Source organism: Clarias gariepinus, chromosome 15, assembly GCF_024256425.1.
Source record: "Clarias gariepinus isolate MV-2021 ecotype Netherlands chromosome 15, CGAR_prim_01v2, whole genome shotgun sequence".
Classification (NCBI taxonomy): Eukaryota; Metazoa; Chordata; class Actinopteri; order Siluriformes; family Clariidae; genus Clarias; species Clarias gariepinus.
This window is the reverse complement of record NC_071114.1, coordinates 4,717,501-4,740,000: the sequence shown is the minus strand read 5'-3', so window position 1 is coordinate 4,740,000 and position 22,500 is coordinate 4,717,501. Positions and strand designations below refer to the sequence as shown.

Sequence of the window (22,500 nt, the reverse complement as noted above, 5' to 3'; positions counted from 1 at the left end):
CTAAACTGTGCTAACTCTTGTTTTGAAGTCACACAAAGAAAATGGGTGGAGCTTTTGCTGTCTTGTGTGAGTAGAATTAGACAAAGCTTATTGTAGAACCACGCCTTCGTAGCATGAGAAAGTGTGTTTGCTTCAGGTCAGTCAGTTTCCTCATTTTTCCCTCCTGCAGAAGGATCTCCATCTGCCATCTGTGAGTAGTTCTTTTGTTTCCCACACAGTGACTCCAGCAAGCAATTAATGATGATTTCTATTCAAGTTTCTTTGCTTTAGAACCAGCCAAAAACGGGGACATTGTCATATCTTGCAACCCTCCCCACCCACACGCAGGTTCCACCGAGATTTGAACTCGGATCACTGGATTCAAAGTCCAGAGTGCTAACCATTTGTTGGTGTTTGGGGTGACCACAGTTTGTCCATACCCTGACAAACTGCACGGCACCAGGCCCTCGGGCTCTAAGAGCTTGTAACCAAAACTCATCTGGCTATGCCAAAACCCGGGATCGAACCAGGGACCTTTAGATCTTCAGTCTAACGCTCTCCCAACTAAGCTATTTCGGCTCAGTTAAATTCCTATTTTGAGAATGGAACCAAACTATGTGGTATGGTTAACTGCCAATGGCTTCATCATGCCATACAGTGGCCGATGATCAAGTGAGCAGCTATTAATTGCTAGCTAATAGTCCAAGTCATTGTAATTATAAAAGCAATTGATAAAGAACTGCCCCAGAACCTTTTTGTTCAGAAAGCTCATCCTAAGCACGCACGCGGAGGGCCACGAATAAACTGAGGAGCTTGCACGCTTCAATGCAGATTTGCAGGTCCCACCGAGATTTGAACTCGGATCGCTGGATTCAGAGTCCAGAGTGCTAACCATTACACCATGGAACCAATATGCATGCAGCCCCATTTTGTGACCCACATGTTACTTCCAAATACTGACAAACAGCAAACAGGTCAGCGCGTGAGAGCTTGTAATCAAAGGTCACTAAACTGTGCTAACTCTTGTTTTGAAATCACACAAAGAAACTGGGCGGAGCTTTTGTTGTCTTGTGTAAGTAGAAGAAGACAAGGCTTATTGTAGAACCACGCCTCCGTAGCATGAGAAACCGTGTTCGCTTCAGGTCAGCCAGTTTCCTCATTTTTACCACTTGCAGAAGGATCTCCATTTGCCATCTGTGAGTAGTTCTTTTGTTTTCCACACAGTGACTCCAGCAAGCAATTAATGATGATTTTTATTCAAGTTTCTTTGCTTTAGAACCAGCCAAAAGTGGGGACATTGACATTTCTTGCAACCCTCCCCACCCACACGCAGGTTCCACCGAGATTTGAACTCGGATCACTGGATTCAAAGTCCAGAGTGCTAACCATTACACCATGGAACCATTTGTAGGTGTTTGGGGTGACCACAGTTTGTCCATACACTGACAAACTGAACAGAACCAGGCGCTCGGGCACTAAATGCTTGTAACCAAAACTCGTCTGGCAGTGCCGAAACCCGGGATCAAACCAGGGACCGAACCAGGGACCTTTAGATCTTCAGTCTAACGCTCTCCCAACCTGCATGCAACTCCTTTTTGTGACCCACATGTTACTTCCAAATACTGACGGACAGCAAACAGGTCAGAGAGTAAGAGCTTGTAATCAAAAGTCACTAAACTGTGCTAACTCTTGTTTTGAAGTCACACAAAGAAAATGGGTGGAGCTTTTGCTGTCTTGTGTGAGTAGAATTAGACAAAGCTTATTGTAGAACCACGCCTTCGTAGCATGAGAAAGTGTGTTTGCTTCAGGTCAGTCAGTTTCCTCATTTTTCCCTCCTGCAGAAGGATCTCCATCTGCCATCTGTGAGTAGTTCTTTTGTTTCCCACACAGTGACTCCAGCAAGCAATTAATGATGATTTCTATTCAAGTTTCTTTGCTTTAGAACCAGCCAAAAACGGGGACATTGTCATTTCTTGCAACCCTCCCCACCCACGCGAAGGTTCCACCGAGATTTGAACTCGGATCACTGGATTCAAAGTCCAGAGTGCTAACCATTTGTTGGTGTTTGGGGTGACCACAGTTTGTCCATACACTGACAAACTGCACGGCACCAGGCCCTCGGGCTCTAAGAGCTTGTAACCAAAACTCATCTGGCAGTGCCGAAACCCGGGATCGAACCAGGGACCTTTAGATCTTCAGTCTAACGCTCGCCCAACTGAGCTATTTCGGCTGGCGCAGTTAAATTCCTATTTTAAGAATGGAAGCAAACTATGTGGTATGGTTAACTGCCAATGGCTTCATCATGCCATACAGTGGCCGATGATCAAGTGAGCAGCTATGAATTGCTAGCTAATAGTCCAAGTCATTGTAATTATAAAAGCAATTGATAAAGAACTGCCCCAGAACCTTGTTGTTCAGAAAGCTCATCCTAAGCACGCTTGCGGAGAGACACGAATAAACTGAGTGGCTTGCATGCTTCAATGCAGATTTGCAGGTCCCACCGAGATTTGAACTCGCATCGCTGGATTCAGAGTCCAGAGTGCTAACCATTACACCATGGAACCAATATGCACGCAGCGCCTTTTTGTGACCCACATGTTACTTCCAAATACTGACAAACAGCAAACAGGTCAGCGCGTGAGAGCTTGTAATCAAAGGTCATTAAACTGTGCTAACTCTTGTTTTGAAATCACACAAAGAAACTGGGGGGAGCTTTTGTTGTCTTGTGTAAGTAGAAGAAGACAAGGCTTATTGTAGAACCACGCCTCCGTAGCATGAGAAACTGTGTTCGCTTCAGGTCAGCCAGTTTCCTTATTTTTACCACTTGCAGAAGGATCTCCATCTGCCATCTGTGAGTAGTTCTTTTGTTTTCCACAGTGACTCCAGCAAGCAATTAATGATGATTTTTATTCAAGTTTCTTTGCTTTAGAACCAGCCAAAAGTGGGGACATTGACATTTCTTGCAACCCTCCACACCCACGTTCCACCGAGATTTGAACTCGGACCACTGCATTCAAAGTCCAGAGTGCTAACCATTACACCATGGAACCATTTGTAGCTGTTTGGGGTGACCACAGTTTGTCCATACACTGACAAACTGCACAGAACCCGGCGCTCGGGCACTAAATGCTTGTAACCAAAACTCGTGTGGCAGTGCTGAAACCCGGGATCAAACCAGGGACCGAACCAGGGACCTTTAGATCTTCAGTCTAACGCTCTCCCAACCTGCATGCAACTCCTTTTTGTGACCCACATGTTACTTCCAAATACTGACGGACAGCAAACAGGTCAGAGAGTAAGAGCTTGTAATCAAAAGTCACTAAACTGTGCTAACTCTTGTTTTGAAGTCACACAAAGAAAATGGGCGGAGCTTTTGGTGTCTTGTGTGAGTAGAATTAGACAAAGCTTATTGTAGAACCACGCCTTCGTAGCATGAGAAAGTGTATTTGCTTCAGGTCAGTCAGTTTCCTCATTTTTCCCTCCTGCAGAAGGATCTCCATCTGCCATCTGTGAGTAGTTCTTTTGTTTCCCACACAGTGACTCCAGCAAGCAATTAATGATGATTTCTATTCAAGTTTCTTTGCTTTAGAACCAGCCAAAAACGGGGACATTGTCATTTCTTGCAACCCTCCCCACCCACGCGAAGGTTCCACCGAGATTTGAACTCGGATCACTGGATTCAAAGTCCAGAGTGCTAACCATTACACCATGGAACCATTTGTAGGTGTTTGGGGTGACCACAGTTTGTCCATACACTGACAAACTGCACAGAACCAGGCGCTCGGGCACTAAATGCTTGTAACCAAAACTCGTCTGGCAGTGCCGAAACCCGGGATCAAACCAGGGACCGAACCAGGGACCTTTAGATCTTCAGTCTAACGCTCTCCCAACCTGCATGCAACTCCTTTTTGTGACCCACATGTTACTTCCAAATACTGACGGACAGCAAACAGGTCAGAGAGTAAGAGCTTGTAATCAAAAGTCACTAAACTGTGCTAACTCTTGTTTTGAAGTCACACAAAGAAAATAAGTGGAGCTTTTGGTGTCTTGTGTGAGTAGAATTAGACAAAGCTTTTAGTAGAACCACGCCTACGTAGCATGAGAAAGTGTGTTTGCTTCAGGTCAGTCAGTTTCCTCATTTTTCCCTCCTGCAGAAGGATCTCCATCTGCCATCTGTGAGTAGTTCTTTTGTTTCCCACACAGTGACTCCAGCAAGCAATTAATGATGATTTCTATTCAAGTTTCTTTGCTTTAGAACCAGCCAAAAACAGGGACATTGTCATTTCTTGCAACCCTCCCCACCCACACGCAGGTTCCACCGAGATTTGAACTCGGATCACTGGATTCAAAGTCCAGAGTGCTAACCATTACACCATGGAACCATTTGTAGGTGTTTGGGGTGACCACAGTTTGTCCATACACTGACAAACTGCACAGAACCAGGCGCTCGGGCACTAAATGCTTGTAACCAAAACTCGTCTGGCAGTGCCGAAACCCGGGATCAAACCAGGGACCGAACCAGGGACCTTTAGATCTTCAGTCTAACGCTCTCCCAACCTGCATGCAACTCCTTTTTGTGACCCACATGTTACTTCCAAATACTGACGGACAGCAAACAGGTCAGAGAGTAAGAGCTTGTAATCAAAAGTCACTAAACTGTGCTAACTCTTGTTTTGAAGTCACACAAAGAAAATGGGCGGAGCTTTTGGTGTCTTGTGTGAGTAGAATTAGACAAAGCTTATTGTAGAACCACGCCTTCGTAGCATGAGAAAGTGTATTTGCTTCAGGTCAGTCAGTTTCCTCATTTTTCCCTCCTGCAGAAGGATCTCCATCTGCCATCTGTGAGTAGTTCTTTTGTTTCCCACACAGTGACTCCAGCAAGCAATTAATGATGATTTCTATTCAAGTTTCTTTGCTTTAGAACCAGCCAAAAACGGGGACATTGTCATTTCTTGCAACCCTCCCCACCCACGCGAAGGTTCCACCGAGATTTGAACTCGGATCACTGGATTCAAAGTCCAGAGTGCTAACCATTTGTTGGTGTTTGGGGTGACCACAGTTTGTCCATACCCTGACAAACTGCACGGCACCAGGCCCTCGGGCTCTAAGAGCTTGTAACCAAAACTCATCTGGCTATGCCAAAACCCGGGATCGAACCAGGGACCTTTAGATCTTCAATCTAACGCTCTCCCAACTGAGCTATTTCGGCTCAGTTAAATTCCTATTTTAAGAATGGAACCAAACTATGTGGTATGGTTAACTGCCAATGGCTTCATCATGCCATACAGTGGCCGATGATCAAGTGAGCAGCTATGAATTGCTAGCTAATAGTCCAAGTCATTGTAAATATAAAAGCAATTGATAAAGAACTGCCCCAGAACCTTGTTGTTCAGAAAGCTCATCCTAAGCACCCACGCGGAGGGCCACGAATGAACTGAGGGGCTTGCATGCTTCAATGCAGATTTGCAGGTCCCACCGAGATTTGAACTCGGATCGCTGGATTCAGAGTTCAGAGCGCTAACAATTACACCATGGAACCAATATGCACGCAGCGCCTTTTTGTGACCCACATGTTACTTCCAAATACTGACAAACAGCAAACAGGTCAGCGCGTGAGAGCTTGTAATCAAAGGTCACTAAACTGTGCTAACTCTTGTTTTGAAATCACACAAAGAAACTGGGCGGAGCTTTTGTTGTCTTGTGTAAGTAGAAGAAGACAAGGCTTATTGTAGAACCACGCCTCCGTAGCATGAGAAACCGTGTTCGCTTCAGGTCAGCCAGTTTCCTCATTTTTACCACTTGCAGAAGGATCTCCATTTGCCATCTGTGAGTAGTTCTTTTGTTTTCCACACAGTGACTCCAGCAAGCAATTAATGATGATTTTTATTCAAGTTTCTTTGCTTTAGAACCAGCCAAAAGTGGGGACATTGACATTTCTTGCAACCCTCCCCACCCACACGCAGGTTCCACCGAGATTTGAACTCGGATCACTGGATTCAAAGTCCAGAGTGCTAACCATTACACCATGGAACCATTTGTAGGTGTTTGGGGTGACCACAGTTTGTTCATACACTGACAAACTGCACAGAACCAGGCGCTCGGGCACTAAATGCTTGTAACCAAAACTCGTCTGGCAGTGCCGAAACCCGGGATCAAACCAGGGACCGAACCAGGGACCTTTAGATCTTCAGTCTAACGCTCTCCCAACCTGCATGCAACTCCTTTTTGTGACCCACATGTTACTTCCAAATACTGACGGACAGCAAACAGGTCAGAGAGTAAGAGCTTGTAATCAAAAGTCACTAAACTGTGCTAACTCTTGTTTTGAAGTCACACAAAGAAAATAAGTGGAGCTTTTGGTGTCTTGTGTGAGTAGAATTAGACAAAGCTTTTAGTAGAACCACGCCTACGTAGCATGAGAAAGTGTGTTTGCTTCAGGTCAGTCAGTTTCCTCATTTTTCCCTCCTGCAGAAGGATCTCCATCTGCCATCTGTGAGTAGTTCTTTTGTTTCCCACACAGTGACTCCAGCAAGCAATTAATGATGATTTCTATTCAAGTTTCTTTGCTTTAGAACCAGCCAAAAACGGGGACATTGTCATTTCTTGCAACCCTCCCCACCCACACGCAGGTTCCACCGAGATTTGAACTCGGATCACTGGAGTCAAAGTCCAGAGTGCTAACCATTACACCATGGAACCATTTGTAGGTGTTTGGGGTGACCACAGTTTGTCCATACACTGACAAACTGCACAGAACCAGGCGCTCGGGCACTAAATGCTTGTAACCAAAACTCGTCTGGCAGTGCCGAAACCCGGGATCAAACCAGGGACCGAACCAGGGACCTTTAGATCTTCAGTCTAACGCTCTCCCAACCTGCATGCAACTCCTTTTTGTGACCCACATGTTACTTCCAAATACTGACGGACAGCAAACAGGTCAGAGAGTAAGAGCTTGTAATCAAAAGTCACTAAACTGTGCTAACTCTTGTTTTGAAGTCACACAAAGAAAATGGGCGGAGCTTTTGGTGTCTTGTGTGAGTAGAATTAGACAAAGCTTATTGTAGAACCACGCCTTCGTAGCATGAGAAAGTGTATTTGCTTCAGGTCAGTCAGTTTCCTCATTTTTCCCTCCTGCAGAAGGATCTCCATCTGCCATCTGTGAGTAGTTCTTTTGTTTCCCACACAGTGACTCCAGCAAGCAATTAATGATGATTTCTATTCAAGTTTCTTTGCTTTAGAACCAGCCAAAAACAGGGACATTGTCATTTCTTGCAACCCTCCCCACCCACGCGAAGGTTCCACCGAGATTTGAACTCGGATCACTGGATTCAAAGTCCAGAGTGCTAACCATTTGTTGGTGTTTGGGGTGACCACAGTTTGTCCATACACTGACAAACTGCACGGCACCAGGCCCTCGGGCTCTAAGAGCTTGTAACCAAAACTCATCTGGCAGTGCCGAAACCCGGGATCAAACCAGGGACCTTTAGATCTTCAGTCTAACGCTCTCCCAACTGAGCTATTTCGGCTGGCCCAGTTAAATTCCTATTTTAAGAATGGAAGCAAACTATGTGGTATGGTTAACTGCCAATGGCTTCATCATGCCATACAGTGGCCGATGATCAAGTGAGCAGCTATGAATTGCTAGCTAATAGTCCAAGTCATTGTAATTATAAAAGCAATTGATAAAGAACTGCCCCAGAACCTTGTTGTTCAGAAAGCTCATCCTAAGCACGCTTGCGGAGAGACACGAATAAACTGAGTGGCTTGCATGCTTCAATGCAGATTTGCAGGTCCCACCGAGATTTGAACTCGCATCGCTGGATTCAGAGTCCAGAGTGCTAACCATTACACCATGGAACCAATATGCACGCAGCGCCTTTTTGTGACCCACATGTTACTTCCAAATACTGACAAACAGCAAACAGGTCAGCGCGTGAGAGCTTGTAATCAAAGGTCACTAAACTGTGCTAACTCTTGTTTTGAAATCACACAAAGAAACTGGGGGGAGCTTTTGTTGTCTTGTGTAAGTAGAAGAAGACAAGGCTTATTGTAGAACCACGCCTCCGTAGCATGAGAAACTGTGTTCGCTTCAGGTCAGCCAGTTTCCTTATTTTTACCACTTGCAGAAGGATCTCCATCTGCCATCTGTGAGTAGTTCTTTTGTTTTCCACACAGTGACTCCAGCAAGCAATTAATGATGATTTTTATTCAAGTTTCTTTGCTTTAGAACCAGCCAAAAGTGGGGACATTGACATTTCTTGCAACCCTCCACACCCACGTTCCACCGAGATTTGAACTCGGACCACTGCATTCAAAGTCCAGAGTGCTAACCATTACACCATGGAACCATTTGTAGCTGTTTGGGGTGACCACAGTTTGTCCATACACTGACAAACTGCACAGAACCCGGCGCTCGGGCACTAAATGCTTGTAACCAAAACTCGTGTGGCAGTGCTGAAACCCGGGATCAAACCAGGGACCGAACCAGGGACCTTTAGATCTTCAGTCTAACGCTCTCCCAACCTGCATGCAACTCCTTTTTGTGACCCACATGTTACTTCCAAATACTGACGGACAGCAAACAGGTCAGAGAGTAAGAGCTTGTAATCAAAAGTCACTAAACTGTGCTAACTCTTGTTTTGAAGTCACACAAAGAAAATGGGCGGAGCTTTTGGTGTCTTGTGTGAGTAGAATTAGACAAAGCTTATTGTAGAACCACGCCTTCGTAGCATGAGAAAGTGTATTTGCTTCAGGTCAGTCAGTTTCCTCATTTTTCCCTCCTGCAGAAGGATCTCCATCTGCCATCTGTGAGTAGTTCTTTTGTTTCCCACACAGTGACTCCAGCAAGCAATTAATGATGATTTCTATTCAAGTTTCTTTGCTTTAGAACCAGCCAAAAACAGGGACATTGTCATTTCTTGCAACCCTCCCCACCCACACGCAGGTTCCACCGAGATTTGAACTCGGATCACTGGATTCAAAGTCCAGAGTGCTAACCATTACACCATGGAACCATTTGTAGGTGTTTGGGGTGACCACAGTTTGTCCATACACTGACAAACTGCACAGAACCAGGCGCTCGGGCACTAAATGCTTGTAACCAAAACTCGTCTGGCAGTGCCGAAACCCGGGATCAAACCAGGGACCGAACCAGGGACCTTTAGATCTTCAGTCTAACGCTCTCCCAACCTGCATGCAACTCCTTTTTGTGACCCACATGTTACTTCCAAATACTGACGGACAGCGACAGGTCAGAGAGTAAGAGCTTGTAATCAAAAGTCACTAAACTGTGCTAACTCTTGTTTTGAAGTCACACAAAGAAAATAAGTGGAGCTTTTGGTGTCTTGTGTGAGTAGAATTAGACAAAGCTTTTAGTAGAACCACGCCTACGTAGCATGAGAAAGTGTGTTTGCTTCAGGTCAGTCAGTTTCCTCATTTTTCCCTCCTGCAGAAGGATCTCCATCTGCCATCTGTGAGTAGTTCTTTTGTTTCCCACACAGTGACTCCAGCAAGCAATTAATGATGATTTCTATTCAAGTTTCTTTGCTTTAGAACCAGCCAAAAACGGGGACATTGTCATTTCTTGCAACCCTCCCCACCCACACGCAGGTTCCACCGAGATTTGAACTCGGATCACTGGAGTCAAAGTCCAGAGTGCTAACCATTACACCATGGAACCATTTGTAGGTGTTTGGGGTGACCACAGTTTGTCCATACACTGACAAACTGCACAGAACCAGGCGCTCGGGCACTAAATGCTTGTAACCAAAACTCGTCTGGCAGTGCCGAAACCCGGGATCAAACCAGGGACCGAACCAGGGACCTTTAGATCTTCAGTCTAACGCTCTCCCAACCTGCATGCAACTCCTTTTTGTGACCCACATGTTACTTCCAAATACTGACGGACAGCAAACAGGTCAGAGAGTAAGAGCTTGTAATCAAAAGTCACTAAACTGTGCTAACTCTTGTTTTGAAGTCACACAAAGAAAATAAGTGGAGCTTTTGGTGTCTTGTGTGAGTAGAATTAGACAAAGCTTTTAGTAGAACCACGCCTACGTAGCATGAGAAAGTGTGTTTGCTTCAGGTCAGTCAGTTTCCTCATTTTTCCCTCCTGCAGAAGGATCTCCATCTGCCATCTGTGAGTAGTTCTTTTGTTTCCCACACAGTGACTCCAGCAAGCAATTAATGATGATTTCTATTCAAGTTTCTTTGCTTTAGAACCAGCCAAAAACAGGGACATTGTCATTTCTTGCAACCCTCCCCACCCACGCGAAGGTTCCACCGAGATTTGAACTCGGATCACTGGATTCAAAGTCCAGAGTGCTAACCATTTGTTGGTGTTTGGGGTGACCACAGTTTGTCCATACACTGACAAACTGCACGGCACCAGGCCCTCGGGCTCTAAGAGCTTGTAACCAAAACTCATCTGGCAGTGCCGAAACCCGGGATCAAACCAGGGACCTTTAGATCTTCAGTCTAACGCTCTCCCAACTGAGCTATTTCGGCTGGCCCAGTTAAATTCCTATTTTAAGAATGGAAGCAAACTATGTGGTATGGTTAACTGCCAATGGCTTCATCATGCCATACAGTGGCCGATGATCAAGTGAGCAGCTATGAATTGCTAGCTAATAGTCCAAGTCATTGTAATTATAAAAGCAATTGATAAAGAACTGCCCCAGAACCTTGTTGTTCAGAAAGCTCATCCTAAGCACGCTTGCGGAGAGACACGAATAAACTGAGTGGCTTGCATGCTTCAATGCAGATTTGCAGGTCCCACCGAGATTTGAACTCGCATCGCTGGATTCAGAGTCCAGAGTGCTAACCATTACACCATGGAACCAATATGCACGCAGCGCCTTTTTGTGACCCACATGTTACTTCCAAATACTGACAAACAGCAAACAGGTCAGCGCGTGAGAGCTTGTAATCAAAGGTCACTAAACTGTGCTAACTCTTGTTTTGAAATCACACAAAGAAACTGGGGGGAGCTTTTGTTGTCTTGTGTAAGTAGAAGAAGACAAGGCTTATTGTAGAACCACGCCTCCGTAGCATGAGAAACTGTGTTCGCTTCAGGTCAGCCAGTTTCCTTATTTTTACCACTTGCAGAAGGATCTCCATCTGCCATCTGTGAGTAGTTCTTTTGTTTTCCACACAGTGACTCCAGCAAGCAATTAATGATGATTTTTATTCAAGTTTCTTTGCTTTAGAACCAGCCAAAAGTGGGGACATTGACATTTCTTGCAACCCTCCACACCCACGTTCCACCGAGATTTGAACTCGGACCACTGCATTCAAAGTCCAGAGTGCTAACCATTACACCATGGAACCATTTGTAGCTGTTTGGGGTGACCACAGTTTGTCCATACACTGACAAACTGCACAGAACCCGGCGCTCGGGCACTAAATGCTTGTAACCAAAACTCGTGTGGCAGTGCTGAAACCCGGGATCAAACCAGGGACCGAACCAGGGACCTTTAGATCTTCAGTCTAACGCTCTCCCAACCTGCATGCAACTCCTTTTTGTGACCCACATGTTACTTCCAAATACTGACGGACAGCAAACAGGTCAGAGAGTAAGAGCTTGTAATCAAAAGTCACTAAACTGTGCTAACTCTTGTTTTGAAGTCACACAAAGAAAATGGGCGGAGCTTTTGGTGTCTTGTGTGAGTAGAATTAGACAAAGCTTATTGTAGAACCACGCCTTCGTAGCATGAGAAAGTGTATTTGCTTCAGGTCAGTCAGTTTCCTCATTTTTCCCTCCTGCAGAAGGATCTCCATCTGCCATCTGTGAGTAGTTCTTTTGTTTCCCACACAGTGACTCCAGCAAGCAATTAATGATGATTTCTATTCAAGTTTCTTTGCTTTAGAACCAGCCAAAAACGGGGACATTGTCATTTCTTGCAACCCTCCCCACCCACGCGCAGGTTCCACCGAGATTTGAACTCGGATCACTGGATTCAAAGTCCAGAGTGCTAACCATTACACCATGGAACCATTTGTAGGTGTTTGGGGTGACCACAGTTTGTCCATACACTGACAAACTGCACAGAACCAGGCGCTCGGGCACTAAATGCTTGTAACCAAAACTCGTCTGGCAGTGCCGAAACCCGGGATCAAACCAGGGACCGAACCAGGGACCTTTAGATCTTCAGTCTAACGCTCTCCCAACCTGCATGCAACTCCTTTTTGTGACCCACATGTTACTTCCAAATACTGACGGACAGCGACAGGTCAGAGAGTAAGAGCTTGTAATCAAAAGTCACTAAACTGTGCTAACTCTTGTTTTGAAGTCACACAAAGAAAATAAGTGGAGCTTTTGGTGTCTTGTGTGAGTAGAATTAGACAAAGCTTTTAGTAGAACCACGCCTACGTAGCATGAGAAAGTGTGTTTGCTTCAGGTCAGTCAGTTTCCTCATTTTTCCCTCCTGCAGAAGGATCTCCATCTGCCATCTGTGAGTAGTTCTTTTGTTTCCCACACAGTGACTCCAGCAAGCAATTAATGATGATTTCTATTCAAGTTTCTTTGCTTTAGAACCAGCCAAAAACGGGGACATTGTCATTTCTTGCAACCCTCCCCACCCACACGCAGGTTCCACCGAGATTTGAACTCGGATCACTGGAGTCAAAGTCCAGAGTGCTAACCATTACACCATGGAACCATTTGTAGGTGTTTGGGGTGACCACAGTTTGTCCATACACTGACAAACTGCACAGAACCAGGCGCTCGGGCACTAAATGCTTGTAACCAAAACTCGTCTGGCAGTGCCGAAACCCGGGATCAAACCAGGGACCGAACCAGGGACCTTTAGATCTTCAGTCTAACGCTCTCCCAACCTGCATGCAACTCCTTTTTGTGACCCACATGTTACTTCCAAATACTGACGGACAGCAAACAGGTCAGAGAGTAAGAGCTTGTAATCAAAAGTCACTAAACTGTGCTAACTCTTGTTTTGAAGTCACACAAAGAAAATAAGTGGAGCTTTTGGTGTCTTGTGTGAGTAGAATTAGACAAAGCTTTTAGTAGAACCACGCCTACGTAGCATGAGAAAGTGTGTTTGCTTCAGGTCAGTCAGTTTCCTCAATTTTCCCTCCTGCAGAAGGATCTCCATCTGCCATCTGTGAGTAGCTCTTTTGTTTCCCACACAGTGACTCCAGCAAGCAATTAATGATGATTTCTATTCAAGTTTCTTTGCTTTAGAACCAGCCAAAAACGGGGACATTGTCATTTCTTGCAACCCTCCCCACCCACACGCAGGTTCCACCGAGATTTGAACTCGGATCACTGGAGTCAAAGTCCCGAGTGCTAACCATTACACCATGGAACCATTTGTAGGTGTTTGGGGTGACCACAGTTTGTCCATACACTGACAAACTGCACAGAACCAGGCGCTCGGGCACTAAATGCTTGTAACCAAAACTCGTCTGGCAGTGCCGAAACCCGGGATCAAACCAGGGACCGAACCAGGGACCTTTAGATCTTCAGTCTAACGCTCTCCCAACCTGCATGCAACTCCTTTTTGTGACCCACATGTTACTTCCAAATACTGACGGACAGCAAACAGGTCAGAGAGTAAGAGCTTGTAATCAAAAGTCACTAAACTGTGCTAACTCTTGTTTTGAAGTCACACAAAGAAAATGGGCGGAGCTTTTGGTGTCTTGTGTGAGTAGAATTAGACAAAGCTTATTGTAGAACCACGCCTTCGTAGCATGAGAAAGTGTATTTGCTTCAGGTCAGTCAGTTTCCTCATTTTTCCCTCCTGCAGAAGGATCTCCATCTGCCATCTGTGAGTAGTTCTTTTGTTTCCCACACAGTGACTCCAGCAAGCAATTAATGATGATTTCTATTCAAGTTTCTTTGCTTTAGAACCAGCCAAAAACGGGGACATTGTCATTTCTTGCAACCCTCCCCACCCACGCGCAGGTTCCACCGAGATTTGAACTCGGATCACTGGATTCAAAGTCCAGAGTGCTAACCATTTGTTGGTGTTTGGGGTGACCACAGTTTGTCCATACCCTGACAAACTGCACGGCACCAGGCCCTCGGGCTCTAAGAGCTTGTAACCAAAACTCATCTGGCTATGCCAAAACCCGGGATCGAACCAGGGACCTTTAGATCTTCAGTCTAACGCTCTCCCAACTGAGCTATTTCGGCTCAGTTAAATTCCTATTTTGAGAATGGAACCAAACTATGTGGTATGGTTAACTGCCAATGGCTTCATCATGCCATACAGTGGCCGATGATCAAGTGAGCAGCTATTAATTGCTAGCTAATAGTCCAAGTCATTGTAATTATAAAAGCAATTGATAAAGAACTGCCCCAGAACCTTTTTGTTCAGAAAGCTCATCCTAAGCACGCACGCGGAGGGCCACGAATAAACTGAGGAGCTTGCACGCTTCAATGCAGATTTGCAGGTCCCACCGAGATTTGAACTCGGATCGCTGGATTCAGAGTCCAGAGTGCTAACCATTACACCATGGAACCAATATGCATGCAGCCCCATTTTGTGACCCACATGTTACTTCCAAATACTGACAAACAGCAAACAGGTCAGCGCGTGAGAGCTTGTAATCAAAGGTCACTAAACTGTGCTAACTCTTGTTTTGAAATCACACAAAGAAACTGGGCGGAGCTTTTGTTGTCTTGTGTAAGTAGAAGAAGACAAGGCTTATTGTAGAACCACGCCTCCGTAGCATGAGAAACCGTGTTCGCTTCAGGTCAGCCAGTTTCCTCATTTTTACCACTTGCAGAAGGATCTCCATTTGCCATCTGTGAGTAGTTCTTTTGTTTTCCACACAGTGACTCCAGCAAGCAATTAATGATGATTTTTATTCAAGTTTCTTTGCTTTAGAACCAGCCAAAAGTGGGGACATTGACATTTCTTGCAACCCTCCCCACCCACACGCAGGTTCCACCGAGATTTGAACTCGAATCACTGGATTCAAAGTCCAGAGTGCTAACCATTACACCATGGAACCATTTGTAGGTGTTTGGGGTGACCACAGTTTGTTCATACACTGACAAACTGCACAGAACCAGGCGCTCGGGCACTAAATGCTTGTAACCAAAACTCGTCTGGCAGTGCCGAAACCCGGGATCAAACCAGGGACCGAACCAGGGACCTTTAGATCTTCAGTCTAACGCTCTCCCAACCTGCATGCAACTCCTTTTTGTGACCCACATGTTACTTCCAAATACTGACGGACAGCAAACAGGTCAGAGAGTAAGAGCTTGTAATCAAAAGTCACTAAACTGTGCTAACTCTTGTTTTGAAGTCACACAAAGAAAATGGGCGGAGCTTTTGGTGTCTTGTGTGAGTAGAATTAGACAAAGCTTATTGTAGAACCACGCCTACGTAGCATGAGAAAGTGTGTTTGCTTCAGGTCAGTCAGTTTCCTCATTTTTCCCTCCTGCAGAAGGATCTCCATCTGCCATCTGTGAGTAGTTCTTTTGTTTCCCACACAGTGACTCCAGCAAGCAATTAATGATGATTTCTATTCAAGTTTCTTTGCTTTAGAACCAGCCAAAAACGGGGACATTGTCATTTCTTGCAACCCTCCCCACCCACGCGAAGGTTCCACCGAGATTTGAACTCGGATCACTGGATTCAAAGTCCAGAGTGCTAACCATTTGTTGGTGTTTGGGGTGACCACAGTTTGTCCATACACTGACAAACTGCACGGCACCAGGCCCTCGGGCTCTAAGAGCTTGTAACCAAAACTCATCTGGCAGTGCCGAAACCCGGGATCGAACCAGGGACCTTTAGATCTTCAGTCTAACGCTCTCCCAACTGAGCTATTTCGGCTGGCCCAGTTAAATTCCTATTTTAAGAATGAAAGCAAACTATGTGGTATGGTTAACTGCCAATGGCTTCATCATGCCATACAGTGGCCGATGATCAAGTGAGCAGCTATGAATTGCTAGCTAATAGTCCAAGTCATTGTAATTATAAAAGCAATTGATAAAGAACTGCCCCAGAACCTCGTTGTTCAGAAAGCTCATCCTAAGCACGCTTGCGGAGAGACACGAATAAACTGAGTGGCTTGCATGCTTCAATGCAGATTTGCAGGTCCCACCGAGATTTGAACTCGCATCGCTGGATTCAGAGTCCAGAGTGCTAACCATTACACCATGGAACCAATATGCACGCAGCGCCTTTTTGTGACCCACATGTTACTTCCAAATACTGACAAACAGCAAACAGGTCAGCGCGTGAGAGCTTGTAATCAAAGGTCACTAAACTGTGCTAACTCTTGTTTTGAAATCACACAAAGAAACTGGGGGGAGCTTTTGTTGTCTTGTGTAAGTAGAAGAAGACAAGGCTTATTGTAGAACCACGCCTCCGTAGCATGAGAAACTGTGTTCGCTTCAGGTCAGCCAGTTTCCTTATTTTTACCACTTGCAGAAGGATCTCCATCTGCCATCTGTGAGTAGTTCTTTTGTTTTCCACACAGTGACTCCAGCAAGCAATTAATGATGATTTTTATTCAAGTTTCTTTGCTTTAGAACCAGCCAAAAGTGGGGACATTGACATTTCTTGCAACCCTCCACACCCACGTTCCACCGAGATTTGAACTCGGACCACTGCATTCAAAGTCCAGAGTGCTAACCATTACACCATGGAACCATTTGTAGCTGTTTGGGGTGACCACAGTTTGTCCATACACTGACAAACTGCACAGAACCCGGCGCTCGGGCACTAAATGCTTGTAACCAAAACTCGTGTGGCAGTGCTGAAACCCGGGATCAAACCAGGGACCGAACCAGGGACCTTTAGATCTTCAGTCTAACGCTCTCCCAACCTGCATGCAACTCCTTTTTGTGACCCACATGTTACTTCCAAATACTGACGGACAGCAAACAGGTCAGAGAGTAAGAGCTTGTAATCAAAAGTCACTAAACTGTGCTAACTCTTGTTTTGAAGTCACACAAAGAAAATGGGCGGAGCTTTTGGTGTCTTGTGTGAGTAGAATTAGACAAAGCTTATTGTAGAACCACGCCTTCGTAGCATGAGAAAGTGTATTTGCTTCAGGTCAGTCAGTTTCCTCATTTTTCCCTCCTGCAGAAGGATCTCCATCTGCCATCTGTGAGTAGTTCTTTTGTTTCCCACACAGTGACTCCAGCAAGCAATTAATGATGATTTCTATTCAAGTTTCTTTGCTTTAGAACCAGCCAAAAACGGGGACATTGTCATTTCTTGCAACCCTCCCCACCCACGCGAAGGTTCCACCGAGATTTGAACTCGGATCACTGGATTCAAAGTCCAGAGTGCTAACCATTACACCATGGAACCATTTGTAGGTGTTTGGGGTGACCACAGTTTGTCCATACACTGACAAACTGCACAGAACCAGGCGCTCGGGCACTAAATGCTTGTAACCAAAACTCGTCTGGCAGTGCCGAAACCCGGGATCAAACCAGGGACCGAACCAGGGACCTTTAGATCTTCAGTCTAACGCTCTCCCAACCTGCATGCAACTCCTTTTTGTGACCCACATGTTACTTCCAAATACTGACGGACAGCAAACAGGTCAGAGAGTAAGAGCTTGTAATCAAAAGTCACTAAACTGTGCTAACTCTTGTTTTGAAGTCACACAAAGAAAATGGGCGGAGCTTTTGGTGTCTTGTGTGAGTAGAATTAGACAAAGCTTATTGTAGAACCACGCCTTCGTAGCATGAGAAAGTGTATTTGCTTCAGGTCAGTCAGTTTCCTCATTTTTCCCTCCTGCAGAAGGATCTCCATCTGCCATCTGTGAGTAGTTCTTTTGTTTCCCACACAGTGACTCCAGCAAGCAATTAATGATGATTTCTATTCAAGTTTCTTTGCTTTAGAACCAGCCAAAAACGGGGACATTGTCATTTCTTGCAACCCTCCCCACCCACGCGCAGGTTCCACCGAGATTTGAACTCGGATCACTGGATTCAAAGTCCAGAGTGCTAACCATTTGTTGGTGTTTGGGGTGACCACAGTTTGTCCATACCCTGACAAACTGCACGGCACCAGGCCCTCGGGCTCTAAGAGCTTGTAACCAAAACTCATCTGGCTATGCCAAAACCCGGGATCGAACCAGGGACCTTTAGATCTTCAGTCTAACGCTCTCCCAACTGAGCTATTTCGGCTCAGTTAAATTCCTATTTTGAGAATGGAACCAAACTATGTGGTATGGTTAACTGCCAATGGCTTCATCATGCCATACAGTGGCCGATGATCAAGTGAGCAGCTATTAATTGCTAGCTAATAGTCCAAGTCATTGTAATTATAAAAGCAATTGATAAAGAACTGCCCCAGAACTTTTTTGTTCAGAAAGCTCATCCTAAGCACGCACGCGGAGGGCCACGAATAAACTGAGGAGCTTGCACGCTTCAATGCAGATTTGCAGGTCCCACCGAGATTTGAACTCGGATCGCTGGATTCAGAGTCCAGAGTGCTAACCATTACACCATGGAACCAATATGCATGCAGCCCCATTTTGTGACCCACATGTTACTTCCAAATACTGACAAACAGCAAACAGGTCAGCGCGTGAGAGCTTGTAATCAAAGGTCACTAAACTGTGCTAACTCTTGTTTTGAAATCACACAAAGAAACTGGGCGGAGCTTTTGTTGTCTTGTGTAAGTAGAAGAAGACAAGGCTTATTGTAGAACCACGCCTCCGTAGCATGAGAAACCGTGTTCGCTTCAGGTCAGCCAGTTTCCTCATTTTTACCACTTGCAGAAGGATCTCCATTTGCCATCTGTGAGTAGTTCTTTTGTTTTCCACACAGTGACTCCAGCAAGCAATTAATGATGATTTTTATTCAAGTTTCTTTGCTTTAGAACCAGCCAAAAGTGGGGACATTGACATTTCTTGCAACCCTCCCCACCCACGCGCAGGTTCCACCGAGATTTGAACTCGGATCACTGGAGTCAAAGTCCAGAGTGCTAACCATTTGTTGGTGTTTGGGGTGACCACAGTTTGTCCATACACTGACAAACTGCACGGCACCAGGCCCTCGGGCTCTAAGAGCTTGTAACCAAAACTCATCTGGCAGTGCCGAAACCCGGGATCGAACCAGGGACCTTTAGATCTTCAGTCTAACGCTCTCCCAACTGAGCTATTTCGGCTGGCCCAGTTAAATTCCTATTTTAAGAATGGAAGCAAACTATGTGGTATGGTTAACTGCCAATGGCTTCATCATGCCATACAGTGGCCGATGATCAAGTGAGCAGCTATGAATTGCTAGCTAATAGTCCAAGTCATTGTAATTATAAAAGCAATTGATAAAGAACTGCCCCAGAACCTCGTTGTTCAGAAAGCTCATCCTAAGCACGCTTGCGGAGAGACACGAATAAACTGAGTGGCTTGCATGCTTCAATGCAGATTTGCAGGTCCCACCGAGATTTGAACTCGCATCGCTGGATTCAGAGTCCAGAGTGCTAACCATTACACCATGGAACCAATATGCACGCAGCGCCTTTTTGTGACCCACATGTTACTTCCAAATACTGACAAACAGCAAACAGGTCAGCGCGTGAGAGCTTGTAATCAAAGGTCACTAAACTGTGCTAACTCTTGTTTTGAAATCACACAAAGAAACTGGGGGGAGCTTTTGTTGTCTTGTGTAAGTAGAAGAAGACAAGGCTTATTGTAGAACCACGCCTCCGTAGCATGAGAAACTGTGTTCGCTTCAGGTCAGCCAGTTTCCTTATTTTTACCACTTGCAGAAGGATCTCCATCTGCCATCTGTGAGTAGTTCTTTTGTTTTCCACACAGTGACTCCAGCAAGCAATTAATGATGATTTTTATTCAAGTTTCTTTGCTTTAGAACCAGCCAAAAGTGGGGACATTGACATTTCTTGCAACCCTCCACACCCACGTTCCACCGAGATTTGAACTCGGACCACTGCATTCAAAGTCCAGAGTGCTAACCATTACACCATGGAACCATTTGTAGGTGTTTGGGGTGACCACAGTTTGTCCATACACTGACAAACTGCACAGAACCAGGCGCTCGGGCACTAAATGCTTGTAACCAAAACTCGTCTGGCAGTGCCGAAACCCGGGATCAAACCAGGGACCGAACCAGGGACCTTTAGATCTTCAGTCTAACGCTCTCCCAACCTGCATGCAACTCCTTTTTGTGACCCACATGTTACTTCCAAATACTGACGGACAGCAAACAGGTCAGAGAGTAAGAGCTTGTAATCAAAAGTCACTAAACTGTGCTAACTCTTGTTTTGAAGTCACACAAAGAAAATGGGCGGAGCTTTTGGTGTCTTGTGTGAGTAGAATTAGACAAAGCTTATTGTAGAACCACGCCTACGTAGCATGAGAAAGTGTGTTTGCTTCAGGTCAGTCAGTTTCCTCATTTTTCCCTCCTGCAGAAGGATCTCCATCTGCCATCTGTGAGTAGTTCTTTTGTTTCCCACACAGTGACTCCAGCAAGCAATTAATGATGATTTCTATTCAAGTTTCTTTGCTTTAGAACCAGCCAAAAACGGGGACATTGTCATTTCTTGCAACCCTCCCCACCCACGCGAAGGTTCCACCGAGATTTGAACTCGGATCACTGGATTCAAAGTCCAGAGTGCTAACCATTTGTTGGTGTTTGGGGTGACCACAGTTTGTCCATACACTGACAAACTGCACGGCACCAGGCCCTCGGGCTCTAAGAGCTTGTAACCAAAACTCATCTGGCAGTGCCGAAACCCGGGATCGAACCAGGGACCTTTAGATCTTCAGTCTAACGCTCTCCCAACTGAGCTATTTCTGCTGGCCCAGTTAAATTCCTATTTTAAGAATGGAAGCAAACTATGTGGTATGGTTAACTGCCAATGGCTTCATCATGCCATACAGTGGCCGATGATCAAGTGAGCAGCTATGAATTGCTAGCTAATAGTCCAAGTCATTGTAATTATAAAAGCAATTGATAAAGAACTGCCCCAGAACCTCGTTGTTCAGAAAGCTCATCCTAAGCACGCTTGCGGAGAGACACGAATAAACTGAGTGGCTTGCATGCTTCAATGCAGATTTGCAGGTCCCACCGAGATTTGAACTCGCATCGCTGGATTCAGAGTCCAGAGTGCTAACCATTACACCATGGAACCAATATGCACGCAGCGCCTTTTTGTGACCCACATGTTACTTCCAAATACTGACAAACAGCAAACAGGTCAGCGCGTGAGAGCTTGTAATCAAAGGTCACTAAACTGTGCTAACTCTTGTTTTGAAATCACACAAAGAAACTGGGGGGAGCTTTTGTTGTCTTGTGTAAGTAGAAGAAGACAAGGCTTATTGTAGAACCACGCCTCCGTAGCATGAGAAACTGTGTTCGCTTCAGGTCAGCCAGTTTCCTTATTTTTACCACTTGCAGAAGGATCTCCATCTGCCATCTGTGAGTAGTTCTTTTGTTTTCCACACAGTGACTCCAGCAAGCAATTAATGATGATTTTTATTCAAGTTTCTTTGCTTTAGAACCAGCCAAAAGTGGGGACATTGACATTTCTTGCAACCCTCCACACCCACGTTCCACCGAGATTTGAACTCGGACCACTGCATTCAAAGTCCAGAGTGCTAACCATTACACCATGGAACCATTTGTAGCTGTTTGGGGTGACCACAGTTTGTCCATACACTGACAAACTGCACAGAAACCGGCGCTCGGGCACTAAATGCTTGTAACCAAAACTCGTGTGGCAGTGCTGAAACCCGGGATCAAACCAGGGACCGAACCAGGGACCTTTAGATCTTCAGTCTAACGCTCTCCCAACCTGCATGCAACTCCTTTTTGTGACCCACATGTTACTTCCAAATACTGACGGACAGCAAACAGGTCAGAGAGTAAGAGCTTGTAATCAAAAGTCACTAAACTGTGCTAACTCTTGTTTTGAAGTCACACAAAGAAAATGGGCGGAGCTTTTGGTGTCTTGTGTGAGTAGAATTAGACAAAGCTTATTGTAGAACCACGCCTTCGTAGCATGAGAAAGTGTATTTGCTTCAGGTCAGTCAGTTTCCTCATTTTTCCCTCCTGCAGAAGGATCTCCATCTGCCATCTGTGAGTAGTTCTTTTGTTTCCCACACAGTGACTCCAGCAAGCAATTAATGATGATTTCTATTCAAGTTTCTTTGCTTTAGAACCAGCCAAAAACGGGGACATTGTCATTTCTTGCAACCCTCCCCACCCACGCGAAGGTTCCACCGAGATTTGAACTCGGATCACTGGATTCAAAGTCCAGAGTGCTAACCATTACACCATGGAACCATTTGTAGGTGTTTGGGGTGACCACAGTTTGTCCATACACTGACAAACTGCACAGAACCAGGCGCTCGGGCACTAAATGCTTGTAACCAAAACTCGTCTGGCAGTGCCGAAACCCGGGATCAAACCAGGGACCGAACCAGGGACCTTTAGATCTTCAGTCTAACGCTCTCCCAACCTGCATGCAACTCCTTTTTGTGACCCACATGTTACTTCCAAATACTGACGGACAGCAAACAGGTCAGAGAGTAAGAGCTTGTAATCAAAAGTCACTAAACTGTGCT

The 22,500-nt window shown here is 45.4% G+C and overlaps 22 non-coding genes across 22 annotated transcripts; all 22 read right to left on the bottom strand.

The window, feature by feature from the left end:
* Window positions 1-816: 816 nt before the first annotated feature.
* trnaq-cug (transfer RNA glutamine (anticodon CUG)) lies at window positions 817-888 on the bottom strand. Its single transcript has one exon. It is a non-coding gene; the product is annotated as a tRNA-Gln (tRNA).
* A 422-nt stretch (window positions 889-1,310) lies between these two features.
* Window positions 1,311-1,382, bottom strand: trnaq-uug (transfer RNA glutamine (anticodon UUG)). The gene has a single exon. It is a non-coding gene; the product is annotated as a tRNA-Gln (tRNA).
* Window positions 1,383-2,957: 1,575 nt separating this feature from the next.
* Window positions 2,958-3,029, bottom strand: trnaq-uug (transfer RNA glutamine (anticodon UUG)). The gene has a single exon. It is a non-coding gene; the product is annotated as a tRNA-Gln (tRNA).
* Window positions 3,030-3,623: 594 nt separating this feature from the next.
* On the bottom strand, window positions 3,624-3,695 carry trnaq-uug (transfer RNA glutamine (anticodon UUG)). Its single transcript has one exon. It is a non-coding gene; the product is annotated as a tRNA-Gln (tRNA).
* Window positions 3,696-4,289: 594 nt separating this feature from the next.
* On the bottom strand, window positions 4,290-4,361 carry trnaq-uug (transfer RNA glutamine (anticodon UUG)). The gene has a single exon. It is a non-coding gene; the product is annotated as a tRNA-Gln (tRNA).
* Window positions 4,362-5,940: 1,579 nt separating this feature from the next.
* Window positions 5,941-6,012, bottom strand: trnaq-uug (transfer RNA glutamine (anticodon UUG)). The gene has a single exon. It is a non-coding gene; the product is annotated as a tRNA-Gln (tRNA).
* Window positions 6,013-6,606: 594 nt separating this feature from the next.
* On the bottom strand, window positions 6,607-6,678 carry trnaq-uug (transfer RNA glutamine (anticodon UUG)). The gene has a single exon. It is a non-coding gene; the product is annotated as a tRNA-Gln (tRNA).
* Window positions 6,679-8,255: 1,577 nt separating this feature from the next.
* trnaq-uug (transfer RNA glutamine (anticodon UUG)) lies at window positions 8,256-8,327 on the bottom strand. The gene has a single exon. It is a non-coding gene; the product is annotated as a tRNA-Gln (tRNA).
* Window positions 8,328-8,921: 594 nt separating this feature from the next.
* On the bottom strand, window positions 8,922-8,993 carry trnaq-uug (transfer RNA glutamine (anticodon UUG)). Its single transcript has one exon. It is a non-coding gene; the product is annotated as a tRNA-Gln (tRNA).
* A 593-nt stretch (window positions 8,994-9,586) lies between these two features.
* On the bottom strand, window positions 9,587-9,658 carry trnaq-uug (transfer RNA glutamine (anticodon UUG)). The gene has a single exon. It is a non-coding gene; the product is annotated as a tRNA-Gln (tRNA).
* A 1,577-nt stretch (window positions 9,659-11,235) lies between these two features.
* On the bottom strand, window positions 11,236-11,307 carry trnaq-uug (transfer RNA glutamine (anticodon UUG)). Its single transcript has one exon. It is a non-coding gene; the product is annotated as a tRNA-Gln (tRNA).
* A 594-nt stretch (window positions 11,308-11,901) lies between these two features.
* trnaq-uug (transfer RNA glutamine (anticodon UUG)) lies at window positions 11,902-11,973 on the bottom strand. Its single transcript has one exon. It is a non-coding gene; the product is annotated as a tRNA-Gln (tRNA).
* A 593-nt stretch (window positions 11,974-12,566) lies between these two features.
* Window positions 12,567-12,638, bottom strand: trnaq-uug (transfer RNA glutamine (anticodon UUG)). Its single transcript has one exon. It is a non-coding gene; the product is annotated as a tRNA-Gln (tRNA).
* A 594-nt stretch (window positions 12,639-13,232) lies between these two features.
* trnaq-uug (transfer RNA glutamine (anticodon UUG)) lies at window positions 13,233-13,304 on the bottom strand. The gene has a single exon. It is a non-coding gene; the product is annotated as a tRNA-Gln (tRNA).
* A 1,085-nt stretch (window positions 13,305-14,389) lies between these two features.
* Window positions 14,390-14,461, bottom strand: trnaq-cug (transfer RNA glutamine (anticodon CUG)). The gene has a single exon. It is a non-coding gene; the product is annotated as a tRNA-Gln (tRNA).
* Window positions 14,462-14,883: 422 nt separating this feature from the next.
* Window positions 14,884-14,955, bottom strand: trnaq-uug (transfer RNA glutamine (anticodon UUG)). The gene has a single exon. It is a non-coding gene; the product is annotated as a tRNA-Gln (tRNA).
* Window positions 14,956-16,532: 1,577 nt separating this feature from the next.
* Window positions 16,533-16,604, bottom strand: trnaq-uug (transfer RNA glutamine (anticodon UUG)). The gene has a single exon. It is a non-coding gene; the product is annotated as a tRNA-Gln (tRNA).
* A 594-nt stretch (window positions 16,605-17,198) lies between these two features.
* Window positions 17,199-17,270, bottom strand: trnaq-uug (transfer RNA glutamine (anticodon UUG)). Its single transcript has one exon. It is a non-coding gene; the product is annotated as a tRNA-Gln (tRNA).
* A 1,085-nt stretch (window positions 17,271-18,355) lies between these two features.
* trnaq-cug (transfer RNA glutamine (anticodon CUG)) lies at window positions 18,356-18,427 on the bottom strand. Its single transcript has one exon. It is a non-coding gene; the product is annotated as a tRNA-Gln (tRNA).
* Window positions 18,428-19,832: 1,405 nt separating this feature from the next.
* Window positions 19,833-19,904, bottom strand: trnaq-uug (transfer RNA glutamine (anticodon UUG)). The gene has a single exon. It is a non-coding gene; the product is annotated as a tRNA-Gln (tRNA).
* A 1,577-nt stretch (window positions 19,905-21,481) lies between these two features.
* On the bottom strand, window positions 21,482-21,553 carry trnaq-uug (transfer RNA glutamine (anticodon UUG)). Its single transcript has one exon. It is a non-coding gene; the product is annotated as a tRNA-Gln (tRNA).
* A 594-nt stretch (window positions 21,554-22,147) lies between these two features.
* On the bottom strand, window positions 22,148-22,219 carry trnaq-uug (transfer RNA glutamine (anticodon UUG)). The gene has a single exon. It is a non-coding gene; the product is annotated as a tRNA-Gln (tRNA).
* Window positions 22,220-22,500: the final 281 nt, after the last annotated feature.